This window comes from Bos taurus, chromosome 5 (assembly GCF_002263795.3).
Source record: "Bos taurus isolate L1 Dominette 01449 registration number 42190680 breed Hereford chromosome 5, ARS-UCD2.0, whole genome shotgun sequence".
Classification (NCBI taxonomy): Eukaryota; Metazoa; Chordata; class Mammalia; order Artiodactyla; family Bovidae; genus Bos; species Bos taurus.
The window spans coordinates 15,568,489-15,585,025 of record NC_037332.1 but is presented as its reverse complement, the minus strand read 5'-3'; positions in this window follow the sequence as shown (position 1 = coordinate 15,585,025).

The following is a 16,537-nucleotide window of genomic DNA, read 5'->3' as shown; positions in this document are numbered from 1 at the left end:
AGCAACGTTGGGGTTAGGGACATGGACACTCCACACAGTTAAAAATCCTAATATAATTTATAGTTGGCCTCCATATGCTCAGTTCCTCTGTATCCAGACTTCCGCATTCATGCATTCATCTATCAGATCATATAGTAATAGTAGTCATATTTACTACTGAAAAAAATCTGTATATAAGTGGATCCACGTAGCTCAAATCCATGTATTTTAATGGTCAGCTGAATATTTTTAATTTGCACTGTGATTTAGTCAATTTTGATAGAATAAAAAAATGAAATGTAAAAGAGAGTAAGAATTAAACACAAATGCATAAAAATGTAAGTACCGTCCATCTATTGTTTGACTTTTGAGCATTTGAATAGGAGATTAATATTGATAGCTATAAATTTTCATAAATATCTCTGTGAATCATTGCCATTAAAATAAATATTCATAGCTATCTACTTTAGCTACCTGGGAACAGTGATAGGCTGAAAAATACTTCTCAGATATGTCCATGTCATATTCTCAGAACTTGCAAATGTTATTTTATATGGCAGGTGGGACTTTGCAGAGGGGAATAAGTTAACAACTGTACCATCAAGAGACTCTCTTAGATTAACTGGGTGAGTCCAGTGTCATTGCAACAGTTGTCATAAGAGGGTGACAGGTAAAGCAAGAGGCAGCGGAGAAGGTAACATGATGTGGGATACAGAAGCTGGGGTGATGAGCTTTGAGGACGAGAGAAAGGGCTGCAGAACCATACACACAAGGAATATAAGCCACCACTTGAAGCTGAAAAGACAAAGAAACATTTGTATTTTTTTTAAGTTTGCAAATTTGATTTTTTTTTCCTTTCTTTTTTTCTTTTTCTTTGGCCACACCTCACGGCAGGTGGAACTTCCCTGACCAAGGATTGAACCTGCGTCCCCTGCAGTCCCCCTAAGTGTTTCTTAACCACTAGGGGAGCCATTGTGTTATTTGAAGATACCGAAGTCATGGACATTTGCTACAGCAGCAATAGAAAACTTATGAAAACATTTTGCTACAAATTGCAACTTATAGAACAATGACAGTTTTCATTTGAGTCAGAATAGCCCTGTGATTTCAGTGAGGATTTTAGTTCTGAATTGATTTTGACATGTTGTCATTAGTATTCTTAAGAAAATAGATATTTGTTAAGTATTTTCCTAAAAGGTTTTCTTTTAATGTTGAAATTCTAGATCTCTATTAGTGTGGCTTATTAGAAGAAATGTTGACAGAAGTTTCCAGTTAACTCTTAGAGTTATCTTCACATATGCTACTTAAAAGGGCCTCATTAACATGGGGGCTTCCCTGGTGGCTCAGAAGGTAAGGAATCTGCCTGTAATGCAGGAAACCTGAGTTTGATTTCTGAGTTGGGAAGATCCCCTGCAGAAGGGAATGGTTACTCACTCCAGTATTCTTGCCTGGAAAATTCCATGGTGATGTGACCAGGTACATTTGGCAGGCTTCCTAGGTGGCTCTGATAGCAAAGAATCTGCCTACAATGCAGGAGAGCCTGGTTCAATCCCTGGGTTGGGAGGGCCTCCAAATGCTTTCCTAGCATCATGTATCCACAGGAAATAGATTACCTTCCCTGGGTCCACCTTCCATGGTGGGGTTGCCAGTTTTTTTCCTTCCCTTATTGTGTACTGTGGTCTTCCCTTGTGGCTCAGCTAGTAAAGAATCTGCCTGCAATGTGGGAGACTTGGGTCAGTCCCTGGATTGAGAAGATCCCCTGCAGAAGGGAAAGGCTACCCATTCCAGTATTTTGGCCCGGAGAATTCCTTGGACTTTATAGTCCATGGGGTCACAAAGAGTCGGATACGACTGAGAGACTATCACTTTCACTTTCTATTGTATACTGTAGTTCGCCTTGTAAAAAAAAAATCCAGGTTAACAAGGAGTTTATCAGTGGGGACTTTCAGAAGGATAAAGAGAGCACCAGGACACTGAGAATGCTTGCCAGGATTAGAGAATAAAGTAAATTAGGAAGGTACTGTGAAAGAGTTTTATGAAAGGTGCAAGAAGAGGCTTAGCAGTGAAGAATCTGTCTGCTTATGCAGGAAATGTGGGTTTAATTCTTGGGTCTGGAAGATCCCTTGGAGAAGGAAATGGCAACCCACTTGCCTGGGAAACCCCATGGGGTTACAGGCTACAGTCCATGGGGTCCCAGTGAGTCAGACATGACTTAGTGACTAAAGATCATCAAGAAGCTTATAAGTTCACCCACACCATCACAACGACCATCAATACCACCACTCTCACCTTTGAAACCTAAAGCTCTTGTAACAATTTTCTCTTTGTATGCTTCTCAGCAAAGCAGGCCATTGGATATTTATATATCTCATTTTTTGTAAAGCACCGATAATGACCTCCCTGGTCAAAGACCATTTAATAAAGCCAACCCTCCACAGAGAGCTTTTGTTCGTTCTTCTTCTTTTCTTTTGTTCTTTTGTTACTTTTTTAAATTGTCTTACAAAAATGTAGATGTTTACCAGTACATTCTTACTTCAGTTTTTAAGGCTTTTAATCAATATGTTTTTCCTAAGTCACAACAAAGGGTACTAAACATCAGTCTCTTCCCCTGCCAAACGCCGGTCCTGCAGGCTTTGCTCCAGAATTCAAGGCAGATGGCATGGGGCTCCCACATCCCAGGGCAGAATCGGTCATGGGACGATTCCACTGCACCAAGGTTCATATAGATAGCATCCATAATTATAAATCTATGTTTATAGTAAACTATATATTGCTGCTTTTGCTAGCAGGTTATTGCGGAAATACCTAGTTTTATTACACTTTGTTTTATTGCTCTTGACAGATACTGAGATTTTATATTTTGGGGTTTGTGGCAGCAGTGTGTTCAATGTCACAGGCACAAGTATTCAAAAAGCATTTTGCTCACGTTGTGTCTCTGTGTAACACTTTGGTAATTCTCACAATATTTCAAGCTTTTCCATTATTATTATATGTGTTATGGTAATCTGTGACTGCTGACATGCGGCGTTACCACTCTAACTCACTGAAGGCTCCGATGGTGGTTTGCATTTTTTAGCAAGAGCATTTTTAGATTAAGTTATGTACAGTTTTTTTTAGATATAATGCTACTGTATTGCACACTTAATAGACTGTTAGCATAGTATAAACGTAACTTTTCTATGCATTGAGAAACCAAAAAACTTGTATGATTTGCTTTATTGTGATATTTGACTTATCACAGTGGTCTGTAAGAGAAATCTGCCATATCTCCAAGGTGGCCTGATAAACAGAGAAGTATCAGGGTGGGCTATTAGGGACAACTACCGTTTTAAATGGAGACCCTTCCTGAAGAATTCTTAGGAGGGGCATGATTGGACTTTCATAGAAGCAAGGGCAATTTTTTAAAAAATTGTTCCATTCATGAGAAAGTTGTGAGAATTTTTAAATGACTATTATTTAAATTCCTGGAGAGGAAGACTTTAAAGATGTTTGGCATTCCACCCATCCAGCCAGCCTTTTATTTATTCATTTAGTCATTCTTTCACTTATTTAATAAATATGTAATAAAGACTCTTTGTGTGTTACCAAGATCTACTTCTCTGGACACATACCAGGTGTTCTAGGTATATTATAATTTCCAGGGTTTCTTTCTCCACTAAGCATCAGAGAATCATACATATAATACATGAAATTTATATACTATTAGGTAGCAAGTTAACAACTCCAAGACAGTGGTTTTATAATGCATTTTATACAAAAACTTATAATAAATGAAAATATTTATTTTATTTTTAAATGTGAGATAACCATGCAAAGAAAGAAGCAAATAGTAATATTCATATTTTAAAATGTAACCTATATCATGTGACTTATAGTCAATACACATACCCATAATATTACAGCTGAGTGCTAAAGAATTGATGCTTTTGAACTGTGGTGTTGGAGAAGACTCTTGAGAGTCCCTTAGACTGTAAGGAGATCCAACCAGTTCATCCTAAAAGAAATCAGTCCTGTGTGTTCATTGGAAGGACTGATGTTGAAGCTGAAACTCCAATACACTGGCCACCTGATAAGAAGAGCTGACTCGTTTGAGAAGACCCCAATGCTGGGAAAGATTGAGGGCAGGAGGAGAAGGGGACGATAGAGGATGAGATGGTTGGATGCATCACCGACTCAATGGACGTGAGTTTGAGTGAACTCTGGCAGTTGGTGATGGGCAGGGGGTCTCGGGTGCTACGGTTCATGGGGTCACAAAGAGTTGGACACGACTGAGCGACTGAACTGAACTGAGTGTGATAGATTCCTCCTCTTCTCATATGAATTGAGAAACTTCAAGACAGGGTATAGTATTTGATATTAGTACCATGCTTTTGAACCGTGGTATTGGAGAAGACTCTTGAGAGTCCCTTGGACTGCAAGGAGATCCAACCAGTCCATTCTGAAGGAGATTAGCCCTGGGGTTTCTTTGGAAGGAATGATGCTAAAGCTGAAACTCCAGTACTTTGGCCACCTCATGCGAAGAGTTGACTCATTGGAAAAGACTCTGACGCTGGGAGGGATTCGGGGCAGGAGGAGAAGGGGATGACAGAGGATGAGGTGGCTGGATGGCATCACTGACTCGATGGACTTGAGTCTGAGTGAACTCCGGGAGTTGGTGATAGACAGGGAGGCCTGGCGTGCTGCGATTCATGGGGTCACGGAGAGTCGGACACGACTGAGCGACTGAACTGAACTGAACTGAACTGAACCAAACTATTTTTCTTCTTGCATCCTAATAGAATTCTCAGCCAATATGAAGGTTCCTTGTAATGAGTAAGATAAATACTCCATTAGCAAGAAAGCTGGATTATTTAATAGAAGGCATATATTTATTAAATACTGTCTATTCTCTGTATAAAGACAGCAAAATTCACAGTGATGGTATATGCATATTTTAATGAAGTAATTTAGTAGAAGCAGAGCCACATTCACTGCCAGTGAGCTGGTAGAACCCTTTCCTCTACTGCCTTCCATAGGATCAGTACTCACCTCCATAAGCTGATGAACGGAAAAAAAAATAAAAAATAACAGAATTCTCCCTCAAAATCCTGGCTCTGGGCAGCAGGTGCTTGTTGCAGAGGGAAGTGTGGGTTATTCCAGGAGCGGGATCCTTAGCATGGATGGGGACCCTCTTGCAGATCGCTGCTGGCATCATACCTACTATCCCTATCCTCTGCCTCAGTCTCCTCAGAGATATCTGAGAGACAAAGGAAGTGTACCAGGCCTAGAATACTCATACTGGGAGGACACTAAGCCAGTGCTGGTTTATCTAGACTACTGTTAATATTGTGATGACCTGGGATGCAGAGAAACTGAAGACTACATCCTGCCCCCTCCTCTGTCCATGGGATTTCCCAAATGTAGTCAGCCAGATTCTGGAAATAACTACAACGGGTGGTCTGAAAAACAAAGCGGTCGTTTTCATCTCACCAGTCCTAGATGAAGAGATCAAGCCCTGAGCCTTTGGAGTGGGAGTACTGACTCCAACACCCTAGACTACCAGAGAACTAACCCCAGGCAGTATCAAACAGTGAGAACTCACACAAAGGAAGCCACTTAGATACAAGACCTGGCATCACCCAACCACCAGTAGCACCCTGTGCATGATGCCTCGTCTAAACAACAAACAAAACAAAAATACAAACCAAATCATCAGCAGACAGGATTACCACCTCACTCAGCCTTTCCCATCAGAGAGAAAAAAAGAACTCAGCACAAATCTCACCCTATACAAAGCTTACACAAACCACTGGACCAACCTAAGAACAGGAGAAACCAAAAAGAAGAAATAATTCAACCTTGAAGCCTGGGAAAAGGAGACCTCAAACACAATAAGTTAAAAAAAAAAGTAATGACAAGGCAGAGAAATACTACACAAATGAAGCAACAAACTAGAAACACAGAAGTCCAAACAAATGAAGAGGAAATAGGCAAACTACCCGAAAAAGAATTCAGAATAATGATCGTAAAGATGATCAAAAACCTTGAAAACATAGTGGAGAAAATGCAAGAAGCAATTAACAAAGACCTAGAAGAATTAAACATATAGAGACAAACAGCACAAGTAGTGAAATTAAAAATACTCTAAAAGGAATCAATACCAGAATATCTGAAACAGAAGAATGAATCAGTGAGCTGGAAGATAAAATGGTGTAAAAAACTTCTGAAGAGCAGAATAAAGTAAAAAGAATGAACAGAATTGAGGATAGTCTCCGAGACCTCTGGGGTAATATTAAACCCACCAACATTCAAATTATAGGGGTCCCAGAAGAAGAAGAGAAAAAGAAAGGGTATGAGAAAAATTTTAAAGAGATTATAGTTGAAAATTTCCCCAATATAGGAAAGGAAATAGTCAATTAAGTCCAAGATGAGAAAAGAGTCCCATATAGGGTAAATCCAAGGAGAAACATGCCAAAACACATACCAATCAAACTAACAAAGATGCAACAGAAAGAAAGAATATTAAAAGCAGTAAGGGAAAAGCAACAAGTAACATACAAGGGAAATCCTATACATTTAACAGCTAATCTTTCAGCAGAAACTCTACAGGCTAAAAGGGAATGGCGAGATATATTTCAAGTACTGAAAGGGAAAAATCTACAACCAAGATTATTGTATCCAGCAAGGATCTCATTCAAAATTGATGGAGAAATAAAAAACTTTTCAGAGAAGCAAAAGTTAAGAGAATTCAGTACCACCAAACCAGCTTTACAACACATGTTAGGACTTATATAGTCAAGTAATACAAGAGAGAAAAAAAAAAAAAGAAATACAAGAGAAGAAAAAATCTACAAAATCAACCCCAAACAATTAAGAACATGGCAATAGGAACACATATCAATAATTACATTGAATGTAAATGGATTAAATGCTCCAACCAAAAGACACAGACTGGCTGAATGGATACAAAAACAAAACCCATATGTATGTTGTCTACAAGGAATCCACTTCAGACCTAAAGATATACATAGACTGAAAGTGAGAGGATAGAAAAATATACTTCATGCAAATGCAAAGCCAAAGAAAGCTGGAGTAGCAATCCTCATATAAGATAAAATAGACCTTAAAGTAAAGAATATTAAAAGAGATAAGGGAGGATGCTGCATGATGGTCAAGGGATTAATCCAAGAGGAAGACATAAAAATTGTAAATATCTATCCACCCAACATAGGAGCACCTCAATATATAAGACAAACACTAACAGACATAAAAGGAGAAATTGACAGTAACACAATAATAGTAGGAGATTTTAGCACCACACTTACACCAATGGATAGATCATTAAAACAGAAAATTAATAAGGAAACACAAGTCTTAAACGAGGACATTAGATGAGATGGATCTCATTGATATCTTCAGAACATTCCATTCAAATGCAGAAGAATACACCATCTTTTCAAGTGTACATGGAACATTCCCCAGGATAGACTACATCTTGGGTCACAAATCAAGCCTCAGTAAATTTAAGAAAATTGAAATCATATCAAGCATCTTCTCTGACCACAATGCTTTAAGACTAGATCAATTACAAGAAAAATACTGTAAAAAACACAAACACATGGAGATTAAATACATTTCTAAATAACCACAGGTTACTGAATAAATCAAAAGGTAAGTCAAAAAAATTCTAGAAACAAATGACAATAAAAACATGACAACTCAAAATCTATGGGATGCAGCAAAAGCAGTCCTAAGAGGGAAGTTTAGAGCAATACAATCCTACCTCAAGAAACAAAAAAACATCAAATAGACAAACTAACTTTGCACCTAAAACAATTGTACAAGGAAACACACACACACACACACACACACACAAAAAACCCAAAATTAGTAGAAGGTAAGAAATCATAAATATCAGAACAGAACTAAGTGAAAAAGAAATGAAAGAAGCAATAGTAAAGATTAATAAAACTAAAAGCCATTTTTTGAGAAGATAAACAAAACTGACAAACCTTTAGCCAGACTCATCAAAGAAAAAAGAGAGAAGAATCAAATCAACAAAATTAGAAATGAAAAAGGAGAGGTACAACAAACAATGCAGAAATATGAAGGATTATAAGAGACAATTATGAACAACTATATGGCAATAAAATGTATAGTGTGGAAGAAATGGACAGATTCTTAGAAAAGTTCAATCTTCCAAGACTGAACCAGGAAATAAAAATTATGAATAACCCAATTACAAGCACTGAAATTGAAGCTGTGATCAAAAATCTCCCAAAAAACAAAAGCCCAGGATCAGATGGCTTCACAGGAGAATTCTATCAAACATTTAGAGAAGAGCTAATGCCTATCCTTTGAAAACTCTTTCAAAAAATTGCAGAGGAAGGAACACTTCCAAACTCACTCTACAAGGCCACCATCACCCTGATACCAAAACAAGACAAAGACAACACAACCAAAGAAAACTACAGGCTAATATCTATGATGAACATAGACGCATAAATCCTCAACAAAATTTTAGCAAACAGAATCAGCAACACATCAAAAAAAGCTCATACACCATGATCAAGTTGGGTATATTCCAGGGATGCAAGGATTCTTCAACATATGCCAATCAATCAATGTGATATACCATATTAACAACTTGAAAGATAAAAACCATATGACAATCTCAATAGATGCAGAAAAAGGCTTTGACAAAATTCAGCACCAATTTATGATTAAAACTCTTCAAAAAAAGTGCATAGAAGGAAACTACCTCAACATAGTAAAGGCCATATATATGATAAGCCTATAGCAAACACTATTCTCAATGGTGAAAAACTGAAAGCATCTCCCCTAAGATCAGGAATAAGACAAGGGTGTCCACTTTCACCACTATTACTCAACATAGTTTTGGAAGTCCTAGCTACAGCAATCAGAGAATAAAAAGAAATAAAAGGAATCCAGATCAGAAAAAAAAGTAAAGCTCTCACTGTTTGCAGGTAACATGATACTGTACATAGAAAACCCTAAAGACAGTATCAGAAAATTACTTGAGTTAATCAGTGAATTTAGCAAAGTTGCAGGATACAAAATCAATACAGAAATCACTTGCATTTCAATATACTAACAATGAAAAATCAGGAAAAGAAATTAAAGGATCAATCTCATTCACCATTGAAACAAAAATAATTAAATATCTAGGAATAAACTTACCTAAGGAGACAAAAGAACTGTACACAGAAAATTATAACACTGATGAAAGAAATCAACGATGACATAAAGAGATGGAGAGAGATTCCATGTACCTGGGTAGGAAGAATCAATATTGTGAAAATGACTACACTACCAAAGGCAATATACAGGTTCAATGTGATCCCTATCAAATTACCAATGGCGTTTTTCACAGAATGAAAACAAAATATTTCTCTATTCATATGGAAACACAAAAGACCCTGAATAGACAAAGCAGTCTTGAGAGAAAGAAGAATGGAGCTGGAGGAATCAACCTTCCTGACTTCAGATTATACTACAAACATACTGCCATCAAGACAGTATGGTACTGGCACAAAAACAGAGATCTAGACCAATGGAACTAGATAGAAAGCCCAGGAAAAAAACCCATGCACTTACGGGTACCTTATTTTTGAAAAAGGAGGCAAAAATATACAATGGGGCAAGGACAGCCTCTTCAATAAATTGTTCTGGGAAAACTGGATGGCTACATGTAAAAGAATGAAATTAGAAAATTTCCTAACATCATACACAAAGATAAACTCAAAATGGACTAAAGACCTAAGTGTAAGACCAGAAACTATAAAACTTTCAGAGGAAAACATAGGCAGAACACTCAATGACATAAATCAAAGCAAGATCCTCTATGACTCACCTCCTAGAGCAATGGAAATAAAAACAAAAGTAAAAAAGTGGGACCTGGTTAAACTTAAAAGCTTTTGCACAGCAAAGGAAACTATAATCAAGATGAAAAGACAACAATCAGAATGGGAGAAAATAATATCAAATGAAGCAACTGACAAAGGATTAATTTCCAAACTATACAAGCAGCTCATACAACTCAATACCAGAAAAATAAACAAGCCAATCAAAAAATGAGGAAAAGACCTAAACAGACATTTCTCCAAAGAAGAGATACAGATGGTTAACAAACACATGAAAAGATGCTCAACATTGCTCATTATTAGAGAAATGCAAATCAAATCTACAGTGAGATATCACCTCACACCAGTCAGAATGGCCATCATCAAAAAGTCTACAAACAACAAATTCTGCAGATGGTTTTGAGAAAATGAACCCTCTTGCATTGTTTGGTGGGAATGTAAATTGATACAGCCACTATGGAAGATGGTATGGAGATTCCTTAAAAAACTAGGAATAAAACCACCATCAGCTCAGTTCAGTTCAGTTCAGTCGCTCAGTCGTGTCCGACCCTTTGCGACCCCATGAATCGCAGCACGCCAGGCCTCCCTGTCCATCACCAACTCCCGGAGTTCACTCAAACTCACGTCCATCGAGTTGGTGATGCCATCCAGCCATCTCATCCTCTGTCATCCCCTTCTCCTCCTGCCCCCAATCCCTCTCAGCATCAGAGTCTTTTCCAATGAGTCAACTCTTTGCATGAGGTGGCCAAAGTACTGGAGTTTCAGCTTCAGCATCATTCCTTCCAAAGAACACCCAGGGCTGATCTCCTTTAGAATGGATTGGACCCAACAATCCCACTCCTAGGCATATACCCTGAGGAAACCAGGGTTGAAAAACACACATGTATCCCATTGTTCATTTCAGCACTATTTAAGTAGTTAGAACATGGAAGCAACCTAGATGTCCATAAACAGATGAATGGATAAAGAAGTGATACATATACACAATGAAATATTACTCAGCCACAAAAAGGAACACATTTGAGTCGGTTCTGATGAGGTGGATGAACCTAGAGCCTATTATACAGAGTGAAATAAATCAGAAGGAGAAAGATAAATATTTTTTCTAACACATACATACAGAATCTAGAAAAATGGTACTGAAGAATTTATTTGCAGGGCAGCAATGGAGAAACAGACATAGAAAATAGACTTATGGACATGGGGAGAGGGGAGGAAAGGGTGAGATGTATGGAGAGAGTAACATGGAAACTTACATTACCATATGCAAAATAGACAGCCAATGGGAATTTGCTGTATGGCTCAGGAAACTCAAACGGGGAGCTCTGTATCAACCTAGAAGGGTGGGATGGGGAGGGAGACAGGAGGGAGATTCAAAAGGGAGGGGATATATGTATACCTATGGCTAATTCATGTTGAGGCTTGACAGAAAACAACAAAATTGTGTAAAACAATTATCCTTCAATTAAAAAATAAATAAATTTAAAAAAAATAAATAAAATGTGCAGGAGACAAAAAGGGACATGAGGCAATTTCCATTATCATGTGAAGTGTGATAATGTCTTCGGGTGGATGATGATGGAATTAAAGAAAGAATTGTGAGAAATTCTGCTGAATGAGTTTTGGATGAGAGGGAAAATTAAGGGAACAGGGAAAATCCATAAACATGAAGCCCTTTAGTCCATCAGTAGCATGGCTCACTTCTCCTTTCTCCTACCCTCTCCTATACACATTTATTCAGCACAAGCATATACATTATCTCAATAAGATGGCAAGTTCTACTCTGGGTGATTTTTGAGTACTCCAATTAACCCTTCAATGAAGGACTTTTTCTGTCTCTTTCAGAGTTCAGTGTGGGTGAGCTTGAGGCAGGCAGACTCGGTGCTCACTTCCATCAACTGGGTGACTGCTGGGGCAGAACCTCCCCTCCTGGAGCCTAGGGGAGCTCAGAAAGCCCAATAGAGAATGAAAGAATCTCTTGCCTGGGAAACTGTTAAGTCCCATTCTCTGATCTCCTTTTTTGTCTTGAAAATAATACAATTATTAATAGTCAACAGAATTTTGATTAATCAAATTTTAATTTTAATAATAAGCTCTTTGACCAAATGCTTGAGTTCTTCTGAAAATACATTTTATTCTTCACCAAAATATAGAAGAGTTGACAGCAATTCTTTCAGTGATTAGTGATCTGTCAGTAAAGTGATTTTTTTCCAGAAGGATTAAGTCTAAAAGTCTTAAAGTTGATCCTGTTTTCAGCTCCTCTAGTATACCTCTATCCCTTTCCTGGTCAAGATTCTAAAGGTCCAGTTTTACAATATGTCAATTAAGAATGGGGAGCACAGTAACATACTCATAAATATGTGAGTGGCCTAAAATCAAATAGTGCTTCAACCAACATTGTTGCTGTTTTGTCACTAAGCTGTGTTTGACTGTTTTGCGACCCCATGGACTGTAGCCTGCCAGGCTCCTCTGTCATGGAACTCTCCAGGCAAGAATACTGGAGTGGGCTGTCATTTCCTTCTCTAGGGGATCTCCCCAACCTAGGGATCAAATCCAGATCTCCTGCATTGCACGGATATTCCTTACCACTGAGCAACCTGGGAAGTCCTGCAACCAATATGCATATATATAAAACCACTCTTTAATTAATTTAAGAGTAATCTACCAAATGATACTGATATTATATTTACCTTTTGTCCATTTTCAATATTTATTGACTATGATAAGGCTTCCAAACATCTAGGTGTTATAAATGCTTTGCTCATCATACCACTTGTCACCATTAGGTGACACTATAAGGCAAAAAATTAAAAAAATAGTTTAAAAAGGAATTTCTAGTTTGACTTTTTTCACAAATAATCTTCTTAATATGTCCCTTAGTTTCCCTGAAGTTTATCTTTAATTCAATAGTAATAAGGTCCTATCATCTATGCACCCATCTTTGTATCTTTTTTTCCTCCTGTCACATTCTTTAAAATTATGAAATGTGCAAGAAAGACCATCTGACCCATGTGTCACAACTACTGTGCCCATGTGCCCTAGAACTCATGTTCTGCTTCAAGAGAAGGCAACACAATAAGAAACCCAAGCACTGCAACCAGGGAGCAGTCCCCGCTCTCCACAACTAGAGAAAGCTGGCTCACAGCAGTAAAGACCCAGCACAGCCAAAATAAATAGATAAATGAGTAAATTAATTTTGAATTAAAAAAAATAAAAGAGGATCCTGGAGACCTTCCAGGATACATGTGAATTAGGTCTTGAGATTAACAATGACTGAGAACATCAATCAACTGAGAAGCACGGATGAATTTCATTGTCCAGGAGCTCAAAGCTTTTAAATGCATTAAGTCCCTAAACCCACTAGGTAGATGTGTTTAGATAACCTGTCACACATCCACCAACATTCCTCAAATTACCTTTGATTATTTATTTAGTTATTATTAAATTATTTACTTAATTATTAAGTACTTATTATTAAAGGGTGAAAATTGTTCATGAATATTCACTTTAGCCCAGTTTCACTACTAGAAATGTATTGGAGAAAATGGTAAATTTTCTTCAATTCTTTGGAGAAAATTGTTTAGGGTAAATTGTTGTGATTCCACAATCCTATTGCAGGCAACATGATATTATATGTAGAAAACTCCAAACCCTCTTTAGGAAGAAAAATAAGGATTACCTTAATGAGCTATAACAAAATTATAATGATTACGACAGTGTGATATTGCTTCAAGAGTCACAGATTGACCGAGGGAACACAGTAGAGATTTCAGACCATAAGAGAATACTAAATTCTTAATAAATTTGGCACTTTAGAGTAGTAGGGGATGCAAAGATTCAATAAATGTTAGGAAAAATGAATATCCATATAAAAAAGAAAACTACCAAAATATTTGCAAGAGAGTCAAATATTTCTTAAACATAAGCAGGATTAATAGTAAAGAAAATATTTACAATTGTAACTACAATAAAATTAACTTTAATAAAAATAATTTAAAATTAATGAAAAATAGTTATTTCTTTTAAAACACTATTATAAGAATGAAAGGCACTAGAAATTCTACTAAAAAGATACTTACAGTACCATGCCATATATATATGTATATATATATGTATATATATACACACACAAACATATATATAGGTGATTAATGCCAAAATGAGGATTTTTTTAATAGTCAGCGAGACATAAAAAAGTCTTCAATTTCATTATTCATCAGGGACCTGCACACTAAAAAGCAAATTTTAGTATTACTATGTATACACAACAATGGCAAAAATAAAAAAGACTGAGGCTAATAAATGTTAATGAGAATGCAGAATTTTCATACATCACTGTTGGGACTATAAATTGGTATGACATCTTTAGAAAGCAGTCAGGTTTCTATAGAAAACTGAAGAAATGCATTAGTCTAAAATCAGTAACTCCTCTAGCCTGGATGAATATATAGCTGTGTGTGCACCAAAAACATTTAAAAATATTTGTAGCAGCATTTTTTTTGTAGCAACAAAGATTTTATTTTTATTTTCTAATGTTTTAATTAATTAATTTGGCTGTCCCAGGTATTAGCTGCCCCACTGAGAATCTCCACTCTGGCATGTGGGATCTCCAGGTCCCTGACCAGGGATGGAACCTGTGCCCCCTGCATTAGAAGCCAGGAGTCTTAGCCACTTAACCACTGGCAAAATCCCAATAAAAGATTTTTAAAAGTCCAAAAGTGTAGGAGAGTGGTAGGAGGTCAAGGCCATGGGAAGATGCTGCACTTTAGGTAAATTGCAAATCATGAGGGATCCTTTCTCAAATTCAAGATAGAAATGACAGTTCAGATAAGTGAGCCTGCCATTGCTGCTTTGAACACCACAGAATGGGAGAAGAGATTTATCAGGAGAGAAAAAGAAGAGCTTGCTACAAGGCCAAGAAAATAATAAAAAGTCCAGCACTGGGGCTCCTTCTCTTATTAAATTAAAACACTACTCTGATGAGATGTCCAAGGATCACTCTAAAGATAAAGGGGCCACCAATGAGTCAAGCTGGAATGCAAAGTCAAGTGGGCCTTAGGAAGCGTCACTGTGAACAAAGCTAGTGGAGGTGATGGAATTCCAGTTGAGCCAGTTCATATCCTAAAATATGATGCTGTGAAAGTGCTGCACTCCATATGCCAGAAAAATTTGGAAAACTCAGCAGTGGCCACAGGACTAGAAAAGGTCAGTTTTCATTCCAGTCCCAAAGAAAGGCAATGCCAAAGAATGCTCAAACTACCACACAATTGCACTCATCTCACACGCTAGTAATGCTCAAAATTCTCCAAGCCAGGATTCAACAGCATGTGAACCATGACCTTCCAGATGGTCAACCTGGATTTAGAAAAGGCAGAGGAACCAAAGATCAAATTGCCAAAATCCGTTGGATCATTGAAAAGGCAAGAGAATTCCAGAAAAACATTTATTTCTGCTTTATTTACTATGCCAAAGCCTTTGACCATGTGGAGCACAACAAACTGGAAAATTCTTAAAGAGATGGGAATACCAGACCACCTGACCTGCCTCTTAAGAAATCTGTATGCAGGTCAGGAAGCAACAGTTAGAATTGGACATGGAACAACAGACTGGTTCCAAATAGGGAAAGGAGTACATCAAGGCTGTATATTGTCACCCTGTTTATTTTATTTATATGCAGAGTACATCACAAGGAATGCTGGGCTGGATGAATCACAAGCTGAAATCAAGATTGCCAGGAGAAATATCAATAACCTTAGATATGCAAATAACACCACCCTTATGGCAGAAAGTGAAGAACTAAAGAGCCTCTTGATGAAAGTGAAAGAGGAGAGTGAAAAAGTTTTCTTAAAACTCAGCATTCAGAAAATGAAGATCATGGCTTCTGGTCCCATCACTTCATGGCAAATAGGGAAACAGTGGAAACAATGACAGACTTTATTTTTTTGGGCTCCAAAATCACTGCAGATGGTACTGTAGCCATGAAATTAAAAGACACTTGCTCCTTGGAAGAAAAGCTATGACCAACCTAGACAGCATATTAAAAAGTAGAGACGTTACTTTGCCAACAAAGACCTGTCTATAGTTTTTCCAATAGTCATGTATGGATGTGAGAGTTGGACTATAAAGAAAACTGAGTGCTGAAGAATTGATGCTTTTGAACTGTGGTGTTGGAGAAGATTCTTGAAAGTCCCTTGGACTGCAAGGAGATCCAACCAGTCCATCCTAAAGGAAATCAGTCCTGAATATTCATTGGAAGTACTGATGCTGAAACTGAAACTCCAATACTCTGGCCACCTGATGCAAAGAACTGACTAATTTGAAAAGACCCTGATGCTAACAAAGACTGAAGGAGAGAGGAGAAGGGAATGACAGAGGATGAGATGGTTGGGTGGCATCACCAACTCAATGAACATGAGTTTGAGTAAACTCTAGGAGTTGATGATGGGCAGGGAGGCCTGGCATGCTGCTGTCTATGTGGTCGCCAAGAGTCAGACACTACTGAGCAACTGAACTGAATGAGTCAAGCGAGAAGGCTAGTAGCAGGGATAAAACTTGAAAGAGGTGCAGCGCTTCCTGTGGTTGCAGCAACCCCAGGCCTAGGTCCCAAAAGAGATAAGTTAGCGGCCAAGCCCTTCCCCACATTGGCAGGCTCACCAGGAGTGTGACAAAGGTTCACATCATAGAGATATTCTTCA